We start from the raw sequence: 21,090 nt of genomic DNA on the forward strand, positions 1-21,090 counted from the left end.
TGTGTGTGTGGAGGGGGGGCGCAAAGGAAGTAACTGCCCCAGGGCCACTATTTAAAAGGGAGCCCTGGGCCCTTTAAATTGCCACTGGAGCCCGGGTGGCGCAGGCCAGGCAGCGCAGGTGGGCTTGCTGGGGGACACTGACCTCCAGCCCCGCCCTTTCTGCCTGAGGTCCCACCCCTTCCTGGGGCGGGGGACCGGACCCAGCCCTGTACCAATCAGAGCTCAATTGTACTTTCACCCCTGATTCTGGGGCTGATAGTCCTGCCTTCCACCACTCTCTTACAGCTGTCTGGTCTGACTCTGTCACAGCCCTTTGGAAAATTTAGCTCATGTCTAAACGGAGACTATTTTAAAGGGTAAACTAGCATTCTTAAAATTGAGCCAGTGAAGATTTCATTCAGTCATTTCAACTCATTTTCTTCTTGTTTCCTCACAACATGACTGCAGCAGACCTTCCTACATCTCAATCAAAAGCCTGAGGAAAGAATTGTGTACTGTTTACATATACATACATTAAGGTACAATTTTGATTCTTAATAGGACTTCAGATAACCAAGCTCAATTGGAATTTATTAATCAAAGATTATTAGTCAAGGATTAATACAGCACTATTCAGAAAGGAAGGCTATGTGTTATGAAACTGGAGAAGTTTCTGTAGCGCAATTTACTGCCAAGTAACTCTCAAAACCACAATTCCCTATACATTGTGTGTGATTACAAACAAAGAAATTCCTTTTCCCACAATATAATCATTTGTGATATTTCCTTTATAAACTGAAATTTCCTAACCAAGTCATTGTTACAGAAACTGTGTGACAAAAGGAATACATGATGAGTTAAAAATAATCTCAGTGGTTCATTATCTCATTGATCACAGAACATATTTGCAATAAAAAGTACTCTCCTCAATCACAGATGGCCCCTACCTAAATATCAGGGCACATTCTCCACAGGTCAATGGGGTGAGAGTAAGATTACATATATTTCATCTTTGATTACTTATGTTCCATCATTTGGTCACCCATGAAGTTTCAACCTAAGTACAGAGCCCTTTTAGGTTTATGGTACAGACTGTTGGCACTTTGGAGCTTTAAGATGTGCACATGATGTTAGTAAATATTAAACATCCACAATGTTTTGTATATAAAGTTCCCAGAATCCTCTTTCTGTGAACCAAAGTGAGTACACCTCTACCCAACCATCCCCAAAACACGCTTGCATCATTCCCCACTTCCTGCCATCAGCTTTCACCCTTGCTTTCAGTGCATTACATTTCTTCTCCCATACCTTCCTTACACTGGGAAATTGAAGAAGCATAGGGGGTGTCTACACGGCATACTCCGTATGGTGGCTTGTAGAGTACATAAACTGCCCCTAGTGTGGGTATAAATTGTAGTGTAGACAGTGAGATACTACTTAGGCAAGGAGAGTAAAGACATGCCAGAGCCTTAGGGTATGTACTCTGCATGGTTCTCTACATGTCCATGCAAAGCCTCCCACATCTATACTGTGATTTTTAACAGTGTAGTGTCCTCTTGCCTTCGACTTGCAAGAGCCTTTCACTTCCGTGTGTAAATGCAGACTGCTTTTCACCAAGGTACACGTAGTGCCTGCATCCTGTATGCCACCATCACTGTAGACAAGGCATTTACATTTCAACTCTTCCCTCCAGACCTTCTCCTTAAGCTCCATGCCCAGTGCTCTCTTTTCTCCTTCTTCCATTTCTCCCAGATCCTCAACCCCACCCTTAATTCCCTCCTGCCTTCTATCTCACATGCAAATTGGTTGAAGCTCTATGCTCATTAGTTGTTTCTGGGCCAATGGTTACCTCTGTCTTTCTCCTGTGTGTTTGATGATCCTTGCCTTTGGCTTCTTTGCTTTTACCTTCTGGGGGGCCCACTGGAGGACAGGGAAAGTGCTGAGAGGGTGCTGATTGGCTAGCATGGAAAAGAGGGGTCTCAGCCATTGGCCCTGCCACTAATTCAGCAAAGTACTCCCTCATATGCCCTATTGAACTCAGTAGGACTTAAGCATATCTGTAAGAGTCTTGCTGAATAAAGACAGTATTAGTCAAATGCTTAAGCATGTTTTAATGCTTTGCTGAATAAGGGCTCACCAACCAGAGACCCCTATGAGTCAGCAGCTAGAAAACTTGTAGTTATAGGCTGCTGTTGAAGGCCCATAGCTCACTATCAGGGACTACAGGTCTTGAACCCTGGTCCACAGGGCTGTTAGGAGCCAGTAAGTTCCAGCCTGCTACCCAGTGATGTGGCTGTAGTTGTCAGAAAAGAAACTGAATCCATACAGGGGACTCCAGTCCTGGAATCCAGTTGGCAGAACACTGGGGGTCCTGACTGGTTCACAGCTTCTATATAAACCCAGCACAGGCACAGGACATTGTCCATGCAGCTGGGATCTCCCTGCAATACCTTCTCTTGCTGTTCTGGTAACCTGACACTGACTCTCAGGTTTGCCCTCTGACTTTCTTTGGACTCTGATCTCCTGGTATCTGACCAGGCTTGATTCCTGCTCTGACTACTAGGTCAGACTGCCCACACCCCAGTCATGACACCGACAAACTTCAATGTGAGCTGATTTAGCTGCAAGAAGATAAATCTAAATAGTTTAACATGTGTATTGCAATATTCTCTCCATAGAAATATCGGTGATGTGGTTAATTTTACTATGAAAGTATTAATTCCTTTCAAAATAATAGCCAGGTGCCTATATCATTTTATTCTGTGAAGTCACTGACCAGTACGTGCAACTGTCATGGGTATTTCTCATGAATTTTTCCCTCCCCCAAGATAACTATAATCCTTATTGTAACTAGTGAATTAAAAACTGATTAAAACGAAATGGGAGAGAGGAAACGGAGTTAATTAGCATAGAATTTAACTTTCTGTAAGATACACATTTGCTTCTGAATGTGAAGATGCTTATTTTAATTGATACTATGCTCACAGGAGGCTATACAATGTGATGGTATGGTTAGTAAGGATAAACAAAGTGGGCAGGGTCTACAACCAGCCAACTCAGCCCCAGAAGTGGGCAGCATGGGCTGGGGAGAGATATAGTCAGAGTGGCTGAGTATGCACTGATTAAAACACTCCCTAGGCAATCGTCACCAATGAGTTCCTATGGGTTCCTTGGCAGAAAATAAAAACTCTCCTACACCAGTGGTAACCAAAGTGGGAACTAGTGAGATGAAAATAGCAGGAATGAATCTGTCCCAAAGGGTCTTGAAGCAAAAAGGGGAGCCAGTGTGGAGCTGTCTCATTTCTTGCTGCCTGCGATGAAGTTGGACAATGGGAAAGACCATACAAAAAGGAATTAAAATAATTAAGGTGCCCAGAGATATAAGTACTGTGGCAGAGTGGAGACAATGGAATACCTGAACATATTTGCAGACCTCAGAGATGTGTGAGGTGAAAGATGTTGGGATCCAAGATGGTCCCACAATGATTGCCAATGGAGACAATTAAGTGTGACGTGAGGTCAAAGAGGGATGTCTTGTTTGTGGATGTGCCTGTCCTCCAAGAGAAGTACTATTGTGTTTGAGAGATTTGGGTGAAGGAAGCAAGAGGAAACCATGAGTTTAATTGGTTAAGATAGATGGAGGATAGGTAGAGGAGGATAACTAAAGGTGTTGAAGTATGTGAGCAATTAATAATTAGTGTAAAAGTAGTAGCTAATATTCAGGTGAGACCTAAGATAACATGCAAGAAAAATGGTTAATAGAAAAGAGTTAGACTGAATATCAAACTTGTAGAATTCTATAGAGAAGGGACTTTAAATTCAAATATAAAGTCACTTTTGATTCTTCTGCTTCCCTCTGTTCATAGTTTGAGTCTGTCTTCTCTAACTGTTCTCTCCATCCCAAGTGATTACTTCACCACTTTAAAGTATATCAGAATTTAAAGTATATTTGAATTTAAGTATATCTGTATTTAGAGTAAAAAGAAAAGGAGTACTTGTGGCACCTTAGAGACTAACCAATTTATTTGAGCATAAGCTTTCGTGAGCTCCGATGAAGGGAGCCATAGCTCACGAAAGCTTATGCTCAAATAAATTGGTTAGTCTCTAAGGTGCCACAAGTACTCCTTTTCTTTTTGCGAATACAGATTAACACGGCTGTTACTCTGAAACCTGTCAGTATTTAGAGTGTAAGTTCCTTGTGGTACGGACTGACTTTTTGTTCTGTGTTTGTACAGAGCCTAGCATAATGAGGTCCTGGTAGACGATTGGGGTATCTAGATACTACTGCAATTCAAATAGTAATGATTATGTTCAGGAATTGCTCACAGCTTACAATTTTCAAAACATTATGCTAATAAACTTGAGCTACAAGCAGCACTACTCTCACACAGATTCTGATTTTTGGCTTACTATGAGCAATCTGAAACTGAATTAAAATACATTGTTAAAACAGCTGCATTACAGAGGCATGAAGGGGTTTTTTGGGTGCGGCTTTTTTGCATTACAGAAGAGAGAAACCACAATAGCTTTGTTTTCAGACTTGTGATGAAAGGAACTGAACAATTTCAGTGTGATGAATTCTCATGGAAAACAACGAGGTACATTTCTATATAACTTAGTTATACCTATTCAGAACAATGAAAGAGACAATCAGATTTTGTCAGTGCTTGTTCATTTCCTTTTTGCTGCTCTCCAATTCTAATGTAATGCCACAACTCAGCTAGTGTAAATTGTCGTAGCTCCTCTGACAACGATGGAGTTTTGCTGATTTGAACCAACTGAAGATCTGATCTGAGTCTCTTTTCTATTAGCTGAGTCTTGTGTAGTTTTCTTGCTAATGATTACTTCTCTTAATATAAGTCCTAACCTGTGCTTTTGAAGTTTAAACATTCTTTTCTCAATTTATAAAGTTAATTTGAACACAGTATTTAAGGGAGTTGGGGCTTTGAACACTTCATGGTTTTGTTCCTTTAACTAGTGCAAACTATATGAACAGATTAAAGGGAGAATAGTGATATTATTGGCAGGGATTTATTATGTGAGGGTTCTATAAATTTTATTTTTATTTTTAACGCATGCACAGGTCTTGTCTATACAACGACTGAGTTCTTGGCAAGTCAGGGTGTAAATCTACTTCACACTAGCCTGTCATGCACTAACCCTCTCTATATGGACGCTGCTACCGTACACTAAGTTCCCTAGTGCGCATTGACATACTCCTTTCAAAGCAGGAAGATCAAAGGGCATTATAGAACTCTTAAGGGGTGGCAGCAGGAGCCACATGAACTGTTAGTGAGTTGTAGGCTAGTGTGAGTTAGATTTATGCAAACTAAACGTTGGTGTACACAACCCCACCGTTAAAGGCAGGGAGACTGACTGATTAATATTATCAGCAGCCTATTATAGGAAGAGGAGGATCTATTTTGCTGGTGTCCAGTAGGGACCAATAAGTTCACTTTGTTTTGAAAATGATGCATGAATCTCGGTAGGGCCTGGGAACATGTGCAGCATGGTGTGGTAAGAGTTCAGAAATAGTAAGTGCATAAGTTTCTTTTGCATGTGCAGAAAAGGGTTTTTTTGTGGCTTCATACTGAGCCAAAGTAATAAATGCTACCAGTTCTTTGGCTCAGTTGTCTTGAATTATTTTTTTTTAAAAACTGAAGGCAGGCCTGCTAGTATCTATAATTAAAGTTCCCACTGTAAGAATCTACTTTCAGTTCCTTATAACTTTGCCAAACTTTAACTATCTGGGTTGAAATTTTGGGTGTCTGCCTCAGGCTGATCCTCTGGGAAAATTTCAGCCAAAATGGTTTAGCAGCTTCCAAGAACAAGACTGGGGGGAAATAAATTGTTTTGCAAGTGTTAAAAATCTAGTGATCTCTTCTTTGAAAAGGTGCACCCGCATGCTTTGGATCAGGGATTGGAAATTTGGAAATTCTGTTACCATCCCTGTGAAAAATTTGACCAAATTATAATCTTTTAAAAAATTTCAGTTTATGCATACTGAGTCATGAGTTTAACAACTAAAGTATGTGAAGAGTCCATCTTTGCTGAGCATGCTCAGGCCTCTTACAGCTCTTAGAGATGACCAGACTGTGCATTCATCAACCCCACAGAGCAACTGGGTATGCTTCCTCCAGCCCAAGGCGAGAGGGGTTAAACCAGCTGCTCAGCCGAGCCCTGCCTCCCTTCCCTGCATAGGACTGGCATCACCGCTCCCACCCCCACATTCCTCCACACCCCAGTTTCCATTGCTCTTGCCAACTGATCAAGTTAGCAAGAGCAAACAGGACAAATGCCCACTTTTGCCAAAAAAAAGTCAGGATGACTGGGACAGGGCTTAAAAAAGGGACTATCCTGGCCAAAATAGAATGTATGATCACCCTAGGATTGAAACAAGGAGTCTGATATGGGGACTGAATTGTGAGGGCAAGCCAGGAAATTCCCTGAGAGTACAGGTGGACTTGTTGGTCAAGGAGACTGGGACTGAAAGTGAGTAGTGGAAAAGGAGAGCAGGGGGACTGGGAGCCAGTGTGGAGAAAGGAGAGAAAAATTAGATGAGGAGCCTAGACTAGGACTAAACTAGGAGTGACTGGGCAAGTAGATTGGGATGAAAAAGTTGAGGAATGGAGACTGGGACTAGCTAGACAAGGAGAATGGTACAGGGACAAGGAGTGGGTAAGAGATGGGACTGAGACAGATTGGAGGGAGACAAGGCAGAAGGGGTCAAGCTTGGGAGGAACAGACAGAAGCGTTTGTGCCATTACAGCCCACTTCCCCATCAGAGCATGGAATAGAATTTAATATTCTGGAGTCTTACTATTCATCTGCTGCCAATAAATATCTGGGAAATCCATTGAAAAGTGTGTCTCTTACCCCCCTCTACTCTTGGTCCATACAGAGGAGGATAGCCTGCTATCAGTTACTGCATTAGCTGAAATAGAAGAGGTCAGTGTGGTGGTTCTAAAGGTTCCAACCTTCCTAATGAACCATGTGAGTTTCAACATGCCATCTGATGGAATGTCAGGAGGGGGTTAGCTTGGTTTTTAAAAAGCCTACAAAATTACACACAAACTAACATTTAAGTAACATACTTAAGGATGAAAAGTCAATCACTCAAAAGCTAGGCAATGCTGAGACTTAAGGTTGCATGTGCAAATTTAATTTGGCTTCCTTGTGCATATGCACTGTGATACCATCTTTAATTTCATAGAAACATAGGGCTGGAAAGAACCTCAAGATGTCAGTTCCACCTGAGGCAAGACCAAGTAAACCTAGGTAATCCCTAGCAAATGTTTGTCCAACCTGTTCTTTAAAAGCTCCTATGATGGGGATTCCACAACTTCCCTTGGAAATCTATTCCAGAGCTTAACTACACTTGTAGTTTAAACGTTTTTCCTAATATCTAACCTAAATCTCCCTGGCTGCAGATTAAGCTCATTACTACTACTACTTCTACCTTCAGTGGAAGTCCATGGGGCTGGACGAGTTGCATCCGAGAGTGCTGAAGGAATTGGCTGCTGTGATTGCAGAGCCCTTGGCCATTATCTTTGAAAACTCGTGGCGAACGGGGGAAGTCCCGGATGACTGGAAAAAGGCTAATGTAGTGCCAATCTTTAAAAAAGGGAAGGAGGAGGATCCTGGGAACTACAGGCCAGTCAGCCTCACCTCAGTCCCTGGAAAAATCATGGAGCAGGTCCTCAAAGAATCAATCCTGAAGCACTTACATGAGAGGAAAGTGATCAGGAACAGTCAGCATGGATTCACCAAGGGAAGGTCATGCCTGACTAATCTAATCGCCTTTTATGATGAGATTACTGGTTCTGTGGATGAAGGGAAAGCAGTGGATGTATTGTTTCTTGACTTTAGCAAAGCTTTTGACACGGTCTCCCACAGTATTCTTGTCAGCAAGTTAAGGAAGTATGGGCTGGATGAATGCACTATAAGGTGGGTAGAAAGCTGGCTAGATTGTCGGGCTCAACGGGTAGTGATCAATGGCTCCATGTCTAGTTGGCAGCCGGTGTCAAGTGGAGTGCCCCAGGGGTCGGTCCTGGGGCCGGTTTTGTTCAATATCTTCATAAATGATCTGGAGGATGGTGTGGATTGCACTCTCAGCAAATTTGCAGATGATACTAAACTGGGAGGAGTGGTAGATACGCTGGAGGGGAGGGATAGGATACAGAAGGACCTAGACAAATTGGAGGTTTGGGCCAAAAGAAATCTGATGAGGTTCAATAAGGATAAGTGCAGGGTCCTGCACTTAGGATGGAAGAATCCAATGCACCGCTACAGACTAGGGACCGAATGGCTAGGCAGCAGTTCTGCGGAAAAGGACCTAGGGGTGACAGTGGACGAGAAGCTGGATATGAGTCAGCAGTGTGCCCTTGTTGCCAAGAAGGCCAATGGCATTTTGGGATGTATAAGTAGGGGCATAGCGAGCAGATTGAGGGACGTGATCGTTCCCCTCTATTCGACACTGGTGAGGCCTCATCTGGAGTACTGTGTCCAGTTTTGGGCCCCACACTACAAGAAGGATGTGGATAAATTGGAGAGAGTCCAGCGAAGGGCAACAAAAATGATTAGGGGTCTAGAGCACATGACTTATGAGGAGAGGCTGAGGGAGCTGGGATTGTTTAGTCTGCAGAAGAGAAGAATGAGGGGGGATTTGATAGCTGCTTTCAACTACCTGAAAGGGGGTTCCAAAGAGGATGGCTCTAGACTGTTCTCAATGGTAGCAGATGACAGAACGAGGAGTAATGGTCTCAAGTTGCAATGGGGGAGGTTTAGATTGGATATTAGGAAAAACTTTTTCACTAAGAGGGTGGTGAAACACTGGAATGCGTTACCTAGGGAGGTGGTAGAATCTCCTTCCTTAGAGGTTTTTAAGGTCAGGCTTGACAAAGCCCTGGCTGGGATGATCTAACTGGGACTTGGTCCTGCTTTGAGCAGGGGGTTGGACTAGATGACCTTCTGGGGTCCCTTCCAACCCTGATATTCTATGATTCTATGGACATGGAGTACAATTGATCATTGTCCTTTTTATATGAGCCTTTAACTTATCTGAAGATTGTTAACAGGTCCTCCCTAGATTTTTTCCTCCTCAAAACTAAACAGGCCCAGTTTAAAGAAAAAAAACTTTCCTCCATAAGTCAGGCTCTCTCAAACCTTTAACCACTTTTGTTGCTTTCCTCTGGACTCTTTCCAGTTTGTCCACAGCTTTCCTGAAGTGTCTCATCTAGAATTGGTCACCGTACTCCAGCAGAGGCCTTACCAGTGCTAAGTAGAGCTGGACAGTTACCTCCCTTGTCTTGCATACAACACTCCAGTTAATACACCCCAGAATATCAGCCTTTTTCACAACTGCACCACATTTTGAATCATGTTCAATCTGTGATCAGTTATAGCCCCCAAATCCTTTTCAGTGGTAAAAGCACCTAGGAACTTATTCTCCATTTTGTAGTTGTGCATTTGATTTTTTTTCCTTTCCTAAGTGAAGTCCTTTGTACTTGTCTTCATTGAATTCCATCTTCAATTCAATTCAGAACAATATTCCAATTTGTCAGGGTTGTTCTGAATTCTGATCCTGGTCTCCAAAGTGATTGCAATCCCTCTGAAACTGGTGTCATCTGCAAATTTTATAAGCATACTCTCCACCCAATTATCCAAGATTTAAATGAAAATATTGAATAGTACCTGACTCAGGACTGAACCCTGTGAAACCCCACTAGATATGCCCTCACAATTTGCAGTGAACTATTGATAACTACTTTGAGAGATTTTTTTAACCACTTATGCACTTACCTTATAGTAATTTCATCTAGATGATATTTCCCTAGTGTGCTTTTGAGAATGGCATGTGAGACTATGTCAAAAGCCTCAGTAAAATCAAGATATATCCTGTCTACTGCTTCCTCTCTCCTCCCCCCATCCACTAGGTCAATAAGTCTGTCAAAAAGGAAATTAAGTTGGTTTGGCATGATTTGTTCTTGTTTCAAATCCATGCTGGCTATTCCTATAATAATCCTATTATCCTCCAGATGCTTACAAATTGTTCAATACCTGAACCCATACTGGAATTTTTCCACAGGACCCTTATTCATTGCACAAAACATACCCTCTGTGGGGATGAATAAGGCTTGTGGAAGGGGGCTGGTGTCTAAAGGACCCCTGCTTTGTTTGTTGCAGAAGTTGGAAGGTGTATAATGAATGAGGCAGAGGAATGCAAAAAGAGAAAGGAGTCTCTCATGGTAAAGGCAGTGGAATGCTGCCTTAGAGAACTCGATTCTATCCCTGCTTCTGCCACAGAGTTCCTATATAATGCTGGGCAAGTTACTTAAACCAGAGTTTTCAGAGGTGGTCACTAATTGTCTTTGCCTCATTTCTGGGTGTCCACCTGGACACCCTGGGGTCTGATTTTCAGAAGTGCTTAATAATCACATCTGCAGCTGAAGATAATGGGAGCTGTGCTTTGAACATATCAAGTGCTATGTAATGCTAAGTATTTTGAAAATCTGGTCCTAAGCATCTCAAATTGGGCACCCAAAGTCAATAGATAATTTTAACCGTAATCTCTCTGCCTCTGCTCCCTCTCTGTAAAATGAGGACAATATCACCTCCTCAGCTCACAGGGTTGTTTGTGAAGCACTCGGATGTTATAGTCATGAGAACCATAAAAAAGACCATGTGAAAATTAGTAATTCTTTCTTCAGATCCGGGTTTGAATAGTGTGCAGTAAATAAGGCCTGAGGCCATACTCTGAACAATGAGGAGAAAATAAAATATTGGCTAGCTGCTTATTCAAAAAGCACTGTCCATCCTGGGCACTGAATGAGGAGGACTTCTGTGGGGGGGAAAAAAGTGTGTGATCCTGTAGCTAAAGACTTATCTTAATTCGTACACAGAAAGGGGGCAAATCAAGGTTACATGTGCAACTTTAATTCCAGCATTTCCTAGTTTGAGTGCTTGATTTTTCAATCTTAAAAAAGTTTTAACTTATTTTTTGTGTATAAAATTATATGAATTATAGATTTGGAAGATTTTGATTGAATCCTACCCCACGATACTTTAGGAGGATTATAGGGAACTTGGACATCAATAAGGACCAACTTCAATGCTTGTGCAGTGCTTGTTCTACTCTATTGAAGTCAACAAAATTGCATCAGTTTATGCCGATGGTGAATTTCATCCTAAGATTATCTTTTTGATATTCAGACATATTGTTTGTTGAACAAAAAAGTAAATAGGAAACACCAAATTTCATTCTGTTAGCCAAAAAATGTGATGATTTTGCTTAATGTACTGGAGAAGTTATTAAACAGTTTGTCTTATTAAAGAATGACTTTAATGCTGTGATCAGTGCGATCTAGGGCTATCTGCACATCTAGGCAAAGTGCATAAGTTAAGGCAGCTTGCGTGTTTGGGCTTCGTGATCTCCTCTTTATGCATTCGTGATTTCCCTTTCAATTACAACAGGTTTACAGGATGGTATTTTAATCTATGTCCAAAATCTGCATGAAGAAACTTAAAGAAATTTGGGTTCTGCTGACTACAAAGTTCTACAAAAATCAGTGTTTGTACAGAAAGTGAACTCACTGGAAAAATGGGAGAAATAAACTTTTAAAGAAATAATAGCATGGTAATGATAAATACAAGCTAATGTTGCTTGTAGTCCATGAAGCATAATAATGAACAATTCTTTTTGTCTAGCTTTCTCTGTGACAAAGTAAGATGCTTTGTTTTCTTGTTTTTAGACACATTTGTTCATTGTCACATTTATAGAACATTTTTCTTGTTGAGTTAATTTAAATAAAGTGTTCTATTCAAAATAAGTAGCTGTAATAACAATAAGAATAATGGCAGATGAGAAAAATATGGAAAAAAACACCCTCCTTTAAGCTACCATCAGTGTGCATAGAATTTATAGCTCCACAGCTGTGTCTCACTCTACATCACAACACTGCCACTCAGAAACATTAACAGAACATACTGTTTAGTATTAACTTTTCCATTATGTTATTTTGTTCTCTCCATGGTGATACTGACATATTTGTTGTCTAAGGGCTGATCTACACTACTGCTTAAATTGATGTAACGTTTGTCGCTCAGGGGTGTGAAAAGACAACCCCCTGAGCGACGCAAGTTACATTGACTTAAGCGCTGTCCACACTGATGCTATGTTGGAGGGAGATGCTCTCCCACTGACATAGCTTCCGCCCCTCATGGAGGTGGAGAAATTATGATGGGAGAGCACTCTCCTCTCAGCATAGCATGTCTTCACAGGACGCACTACAGTGGCACAACTGCATTGGTACAGTGGCACTGATGTAGCGTCATGGGGTAGACTTGCCCTTAATGTCATTAGAATGAGAGCTGGTCAAGTTTTTTATTTATTTAGTCAAAAAATTATTTATCAAATTTGAAACTTTTTGAGGGTATGTATCTGTTTTGACTAAACTTTTGTTGGGAAGATTTTTTTGGGGGGGGTCGAGGATAAAGGGTGGAAGATGGTGGTGGTGAGAGTGTCAGCCAGTTACAGCAATTAAGCCACAATAGTCTGGTGGCTGGGGGACTCATCTAAGATATGGGACACTTACGTTCAAGTCCCTGCTCTGCTTGTTTAGAGCGGCAACTTGAACTCTCACCTTCCACATCTCAGGTGAGTATCCTAACCACCAAGCTACTGGTTATTCTGAGTGGTGAGGTCTCTCTCTTTCTCATTTGTTTTGTCCCACTGTGGAATGGGGAATATTTTTGAAATCTCAAAGTTTCACAGGATGGCAAAACCACTTCCCATCTAATTAGAATAATGGTAGCAAAGTCAACTCTTCTAATAGTGTTACTCTCTGTGAGATAGCCATTCATGCTATCTCATGCATCTTTGGAGACTTACCATGCTCTTCAAACACCATCTGAGCATTTTGAAACATAATTTGGATAGTAGTGGGAATCTTAATATGATATCCTGTAGCAGAGTTCTTATGGAGTGACCATAGCCCCACTCCGCAATGCCAGATCGCTGCCCTCTCCATGTTCCTTTGACAGAGGACTGTGTGCTTCAGTAAAACTTAGATTCATTACAAAGCTCACTGCCTCCCTAATCATTTGCATGCTAATATTTTTATATAAATTTGGGCTGTTGTAACATTTATTCCACTAAAACAAGGAGTCTGGTGGCACCTTAAAAACTATCAGATTTATTTGGGCATAAGCTTTTGTGGGTAAAACACCACTTCTTCAGATGGACTGAGTGAAAATTACAGATGCAGGCATTATATAATGATGCATGAAGGGAAGGGAGTTACCTCACAAGTGGAGAACCAGTGTTGATAGGGCCAATTTGATCAGGCTGGATGTAGTCCACTCCCAATAATAGATGAGGAGGTGTCAGTTTCAGGAGACTCAAAGCTGCTTTTTTAATGAGCCAGCCACACACACTTCCACGTCGCTGGACTTTACAAAAATGAGACAAGCCATTTACTCCACACACTTTACTTCTCTACAGAGGAAAAAGGACAGTAAACTATCTAAACTCTTACATGCCACAGGGGGCTACAACAGTGGTACCCTCAACTCACCTAACAATATTGTTAATCTATCCAACCACACACTCAGCCCGGCGGAAGAGTCTGTCCTATCTCAGGGACTGTCTTTCTGCCCCACCACTCCCACGAACACGATACAGTTGGGCGGTGATCTGGAAGCCTACTTTCATCCTCTCCGACTCAAGGAATATTTTCAACACACCACTGAACAGTGCACTGATCCACAGGAACCCTCCTACCAACACTACAAAAAGAAGAATTCTTCGTGGACTCCTCCTGATGGTTGAAATGACAGACTGGACTTCTACACAGAGTGCTTCGCAGACATGCACAGGCTGAAATTGTGAACAAACAGCATCACTTGCCCCATAACCTCAGCCGTACAGAATGCAATACCATCCACAGTCTCAGAAACAACTCTGGTATTATAATCAAAGGGGCTGACAAAGGAGGTGCTGTACTCATAATGAACAGGTCAGATTATGAACAGGAGGGTGCCAGGCAACTCTCCAACACCACATTCTACAGGCCACTATCCTCTGATCCCACTGAGGAGTACCAAAAGAAACTACACCATCTGCTCAAGAAACTCCCTGACAAAGCACAGAAACAAATCTACATGGACATACCCCCAGAGCCCCGACCAGGGGTATTCTATCTGCTACCCAAGATCCATAAACCTGGAAACCCTGGACGCCCCATCATCTCAGGCATCGGCACTCTTACAGCAGGATTATCTGGTTATTTGGACTCTCTCCTCAGACCCTACGCTACCAGCACTCCTAGCTATCTTTGAGACACCACTGACTTCCTGAGGAAACTACAGTGCATTGGTGATCTTCTTGATAGTGCCATCCTGGCCACCATGGAAGTAGAAGCTCTTTACACCAATATTCCACATAAGAATGGACTACAAGCTGTTAAGAACAGTATCCCTGATGAGGCTATGGCACACCTAGTGGCTGAGCTTTGTGACTTTGTCCTCACCCACAGCCATTTCAGATTTGGGGACTGTAGCGAAGTTGAGACTCAACAGCATGGTGCCTCCTGCTGGTTGTCTCGAGAATTAGCTCTTCCAGCCCAGAGTGCCCTCTGCAGGCCGGTGTCTCACCTGCTGCTGGCCCCCATGTCTCTCCTGGACCCCGGTGCCCCTTTACCTTGGGGTACTGACCCTGGTAGTGCCCCCACACTCTGGGTCTCCCCTCCCAGGGGAACCCCCCCAACCCTCTATCCCCACCTTACTTCAGTGGCTACTGCCAGTCAGCATCTAGCCCCTGCTCACTGGGGCAGACTGCAGTCTGTAAACAACTCATCATCGGCAAGTGGGGTTTTGGACCTGCTACTTTTGCCTATTCCCAGGCTACACCTCTGAAGCCCCAGTACCTTTCCTGGCCTTTAGCAAGGCCTGCAACCTGGGGGTTCTCCAGGATGGAGCTCCCCAGCTCCTCTGGCCTTTCCCCAGCCCTGCTCCACTCCAGGTACGCTTTTCTCCCAGGCAGACAAGTCCTTCTTTCTCAAGAGCTAGAGAGACACTCTCCTAGCTCACAGCCCTTTTATAGGGCCAGCTGTGGCCTGATTGGGGCATGGCCCCAGCTGTGGCTGCTTCCCCAATCAGCCTAGCCTTTTCTCTCAACCCCGGCCCTCTCCAAGGGCTGCCTTTTAACCCCTTCTGAGCCAGAGCAGGGATGACTTATACCTTCAAGTCAGCGGCACTGCTATGGGTACCTGCATGGTCCCACAGTATGCCAACATTTTTATGGCTAACTTAGAACAAGGCTTCCTCGCTCTTTCTAGCTCTCATCCCTTAGCGCCCCTCCTCTACTTGCACTACACTGATGACGACATCATCATATGGACCCATGGGAAGAAAGCCTTTGAAGAATTCTACTTGGATTTCAACAATTTCCACCCCACCATCAACCTCAGCCTGGACCAGTCCACACAAGAGATCCACTTCCTGGACACTACAGTGCAAATAAGTGATGGTCACATAAACACCACCCTATACCAGAAACCTACTGACCTTTATACTTACCTACATGCCTCCAGCTTCCATCTAAGACACATCACATGATCCATTGTCTACAGCCAAGCCCTAAGATACAACCGAATTTGCTCCAATCCCTCAGACAGAGACAAACACCTACAAGATCTTTATCAAGCATTCTTAAAACTATAATACCTACCTGGGGAAGTGAGGAAACAGATTGACAGAGCTAGATGGGTACCCAGAAATCACCTACTACAGGACAGGCCCGGCAAGGAAAATAACAGAACACCACTGGCCATCACGTACAGCTCCCCAGCTAAAACCTCTCCAGCACATTATCAACGATCTACAACCTATCGTGGAAAATGATTCTTCACTCTCACAGACCTTGGGAGGCAGGTCAGTCCTTGCTTACAGACAGCCCCCAACCTGAAGCAAATACTCACCAGCAACTACACACCACACCACAGAAACACTAACACCAGGAACCAATCCCTGTAGCAAACCTCATTGCCTACTCTGTCCCCATATCTCCTCTATCGACACCATCAGAGGACCCAACCACATTAGCCACACCATCAGAGGCTCATTCACCTGCAAGTCTATTAATGTGATATACGTCATCATGTGCCAGCAATGCCCCTCTGCCATATACATTGGCCAAACCGGACAGTCCCTACGTAAAAGAATAAATGGACGCAAATCAGATGTCAGGAATGGTAACATACAAAAGCCAGCAGGAGAACACTTCAATCTTCCTGGACATTCTATAACAGATATAAAAGTAGCTATACTTGAACAAAAAGTTTCAGAAACAGACTTCAAAGAGAAACAGCAGAACTAAAATTAATTTGCAAATTTAACACCATTAATTTGGGCTTGAATAGGGACTGGGAGTGGCTGGCTCATTACAAAAGCAGCTTTGAGTCTCCTGGAATTGACACCTCCTCAACTATTATTGGGAGTGGACTACATCCACCCTGATTGAATTGGCTCTGTCAACACTGGTTCTCCACTTGTGATGTAACTCCCTTCCCTTCATGTGTCATTATATAATGCCTGCATCTGTAATTTTCACCCAGTTCATCTGAAGAAGTGGTGTTTTACCCACGAAGGTTTATGCCCAAATAAATCTGTTAGTCTTTAAGGTGCCGTCAGACTCCTTGTTGTTTTTGTGGATACAGACTAACACGGCTACTCCCCTGATTTATTCCACTGATATTTGTTTCTCTGCTATCTGATTCCAGGACACACACCTACTTATTTTTTTTTTAATGCCTAAAAGCCTTTTTTCCTTCTATATGGCTTGATAATGTGAAGTGCTGAATACCTCCTGCCAGGGGTTGATGTCCTCAACTCCCATTCATTTCATTAAGTGTTGATAGCAGTTGGCATTCTGCAGGAGTCTTCTCAAAACCTCACAGCTTGGAGTTTTGTTGCTCTAAAATAAAATCGTTGAAAGTTTTCTCCTCCTAATCAAAATGTTATAAATTTTCTCCTCCCAATCAATTTTGCCTGCCCTTCTAGATTGTGCACAGATGTGTTTACATTCCTAAAGCAAATTCCTCTGGTTGAGGCAAATAACTTACTGTGCTAACATAATGAAGGAACCATTCACAAAATGTTAAATCAAATAGGAAGCAGCAATCTAGCACTGCATAGCTTGAACCCACCTGGACCATTACTTTGGAAATTTACAGCTTTCTACTATTACAAGAGTTGCATCAAATGAGCATCTTTTTTTTCTTCCCATATTTCCAGGTTTCAGTTATACTTCAGTCTGATTCTGGTGTAAATCTGCAGGCAACCTCTCACAAAATCCCCTTCACATCTGCTGACCAGGCATGTCTTGGTAGTGCTGATCTGGCATCTAATGCTTAGGTCTACATACAGAGCGGGGGGTGCGATTCCCAGCTCAAGTAGACATATTTGCACTAGCTCTCTTTGAGCCAGCATGCTAAAAATAGCTGTACAGCTGTGATAGCATGGGCCGTGCGGGCAGCAGCACAGGCTACCTGCTCCAGGTATATAGCATCCATGGGACTCTGATGGGTTTGTACTCAGGGCTGCTAGTCCATGCCACCACTTTTGCTGTCTAGGTGTGGGAAAAAGGGCTACTATTTTTAGCGCACTAGCTCAAAAAGACTAGCACAAGTACGTCTGATCGAGCTGGGAATCAGACCCCCTTGCTCCAAATGTATGTCCATCGTGATGGTACCTTTCTGTGTCCATAGTGAACCTGAAGAGAGAATTCAAATAAAAGTGACGCAATTATTTAGGACCTACAGAACGTGCACCTACAACTAGGCAAAATGTTTGTTCAAAGTGTGTTTTCAGCACTGCTGGAGAATGTAGGAACAGATAACAAAACATCTTTTAATCCCTGAAAATGTGGAGTGACTTACACATCAATATAAATGATAACAGGTTTCCACATTCTTAGTAGTTCTAAGGTCCTGGACAGGGATATCTGGGAGGGAAGTGGTTTGGATTCATTATGTAGACAATAACAAGTTTGGCTAGTATAATAGAAAATTTCTATCTTGAAGTTCTCATTGCACTTCAGAAACGACATCCACTTCATTAGATAGGACTCAGGATTCAGATCTGAACTTTGTACCTGAGTTCAAATTGGTTTGGATTCACTGATCTGGTATGGCTCTGCCTCTGTGCATAACAGAAGTAGAGAGGACTATATCTGAACTAGGGACACCCAGGCCAATCCTTACTCTTATTTAAGATAACTTGGGATCTTTAGTGTCCACACCGCAGACAGGACCTTGCTTGTAAGGTCTCATGTGGAAAAGCCCCACACTATAAACTGCATGGTTCTAAATTTATCTATCTCTGAATGAAGAGGTCTTTGAACCTGTGGTTGCAGGCCAATATTTTCTCTTGTGAGCAAGAGGAACTTTGACACTTTATTGATATTATTGAGTAACTTTCTCTTTCTTGGCAGTACTTACTTCACTTTCACTTGGGTGAAAAAGGCCTGTTAATTTATGTACTCACTGTAATTAACCTCATATTCAATATATCTTATTTTAAGTGCTGGCATTCTGTGGAATTAGCATTTAAAAGAATGCTGCCACTGCAGTGAGGCTACAATAGACAGCAGGCTAGCAGTTAATCACAGTCCTTATTTGGTCATTAGTCCATTTTTGGCAGTGGCTAATATGGATATTGAATGAAAACTTGCCCTGTATGTTTTGCTTGGACCTACTTGTTGTTAACACAGGAACATTTAATAATAAAGAGGTTTTATGTTTTTGCAAACGTATCTGATTCTTTTAGCCCTTTTTTCTATTCACTAATGATCTGTAAAGAGGTTGTGACTCTCACAGATGTATTTACTACTTGCAGCTGTTGAAATAGCTTGGAGAAATAACTTTTAGCCTATAGTAGTGTTCCTTAAACTTTTGATAGCTGAAATTTGATTAAAATTAAATCAGTCACACACCCCTTTCAGTCCTGCCATGTGGTGTTAAAACCTACCCTGAAGGAGCAGTCATTCAGAACAGATTGTATACCTTATGGTAATATGATGCTGCTTCGTCTTTCTTATATAATCTGTGAGATTTGAAATATTATCATTGGCTTCTGAGTTAGTTCTTACTGAAATAAGTGGGGCACTTCACAACTATTGTTGAGGCTGTCTGCAAATTCAGGGTTGTGTGGTTTTTTTTTTTTTACCAGCCATAACAAAGATACTTTTTTTTTAAATGAAAACTGAGATGGGAGAATAATTGAGGCCTGTCAATGCCCCATCTCTGAAGGGACATCACCCCACACTTTAGGAAACAGTGGCTCAAAGATCTTTTGTATTGGTCTCTGAGTATTTGCTGTGTTGTGAGACTTGTCACAAGTCACGTGGTATTGTTTCTGTTTCCTGACCTAACCTACATAGACAGAAGTGCCCGAGAAGAAACATTGAGGCTTTGATGATATTGGGGAGTAAATATTTTAAGGCGAGAGTAAGCAAGATTATAAGAGATAAGCTGGCCTAGGGCAACTAGGGCAACTTTTCCTGCTTCGAGCAGGGGGTTGGACTAGATGACCTTCTGGGGTCCCTTCCAACCCTGATATTCTATGATTCTATGAACTAAGAACACTCATTTAGTTTTTCCCTTTTCTCTCAAATTAGAAAAGACACTATATATGAGTAATTATTTGGACCCCAGACTCACAAAAATATCTGGGTTCCTCCCTCTGTATCTAGGAAAGATGGGGTTAAGCAGTGCTCTACGCTTTCAAGTGTGACTAGGGTTTGGGGGATCAACCCTGGGTGCACAACTTGAGATACTGGTCTGCTTTGCCAGTTGGCTATGTGACCTTAAATAACTTCTATGCTCATTGTCTTTTGTTAACTAATATACGCTGTCTAGCATATATATACATGTCATGTTAATAATATGTATTTGCTGCACTCTGTGTATGTGTGTGTGTGCATGCATGTGTATAAAAAGTATGCATTTAGAGCCAATAGCATTAAGTACACATATTAGGGCAGTTATATAGCCTAAATTGGCCTGTGACTTTTATATAACCTTGCTCACCTATGCCAAGTATTCCATAATCCCTTGCATTCACTAAAGTAAGTTTTTGGCTTGAACAAATAGGGAAGCTGTCAACATCAGGACAGATGAGTGTTTTGTTATAGCAACAGAGCGGCAGGTACTCTCATAGGCCTGTACTGAAATGTCCCAAAAGAAGAGGACAAGACATATGATTGTTCTACCTTAGTAATGCCCTTAGAGGTGCCTTCACACCCTTTGATACCTGAAATGCATGTGTTCAGAACAAAGAGATAAAGGATACACCATGGTACCAGGAAAAAAAAAGATAAAAAATGGATTGATTAAATCTAGTTTCAGATGATGTACATGGTACCTTTTACTTTTGAACATGTAGGGTATAAAAAGATGGTTTTAGGGGTGTATCTTTGGAAGCATATATTCTGCATAAGATGGATATAAAACATCGCTGCACAAGACAGCTACCTGGGGACTGATGTCATGTAGAACCTTTTCCCTGTATGATATTATTATTGGCTTGTAGCAATAAATCTGACTGACATTGGTTATTTGGTCTCTTGGGTATATTTTATAATTAACTTAAGTGTGGGCAAGCAATTGACTGTACAATTATCAGCATTTTCTTATCTCCCCTTAAGACTCTCCTCTGCCATGATGTATACAAAAAATTGACAATGCTTAGGCATTTAAGGTGCCATGACTGCTGCTTAGCACACTGACCAGTATTGTCTCATTTTTTCTTTGTGCTCCTCTTGTCTGTATCTACCAAAGTGTGTTTTTTTGTTTTGTTTTGTTTTAAGAACATAAGAACATAAGAATCACCATACTGGGTCAGATCAAAGGTCCACCCAGCCCAGTATCCTGTCTACCAACAGTGGCCAATGCCAGGTGCCCAGAGTGAACCTAACAGGTAATGATCTAGTGATCTCTCTCCTGCCATCCATCTCCACCCTCTGACAAACAGAGGCTAGGGACACCATTCCTTACCCATCCTGGCTATTAGCCATTAATGGACTTAACCTCCAAGAATTTATCCAGTTCTCTT

Source organism: Chelonia mydas, chromosome 1 (assembly GCF_015237465.2).
Source record: "Chelonia mydas isolate rCheMyd1 chromosome 1, rCheMyd1.pri.v2, whole genome shotgun sequence".
NCBI lineage: Eukaryota > Metazoa > Chordata > Testudines > Cheloniidae > Chelonia > Chelonia mydas.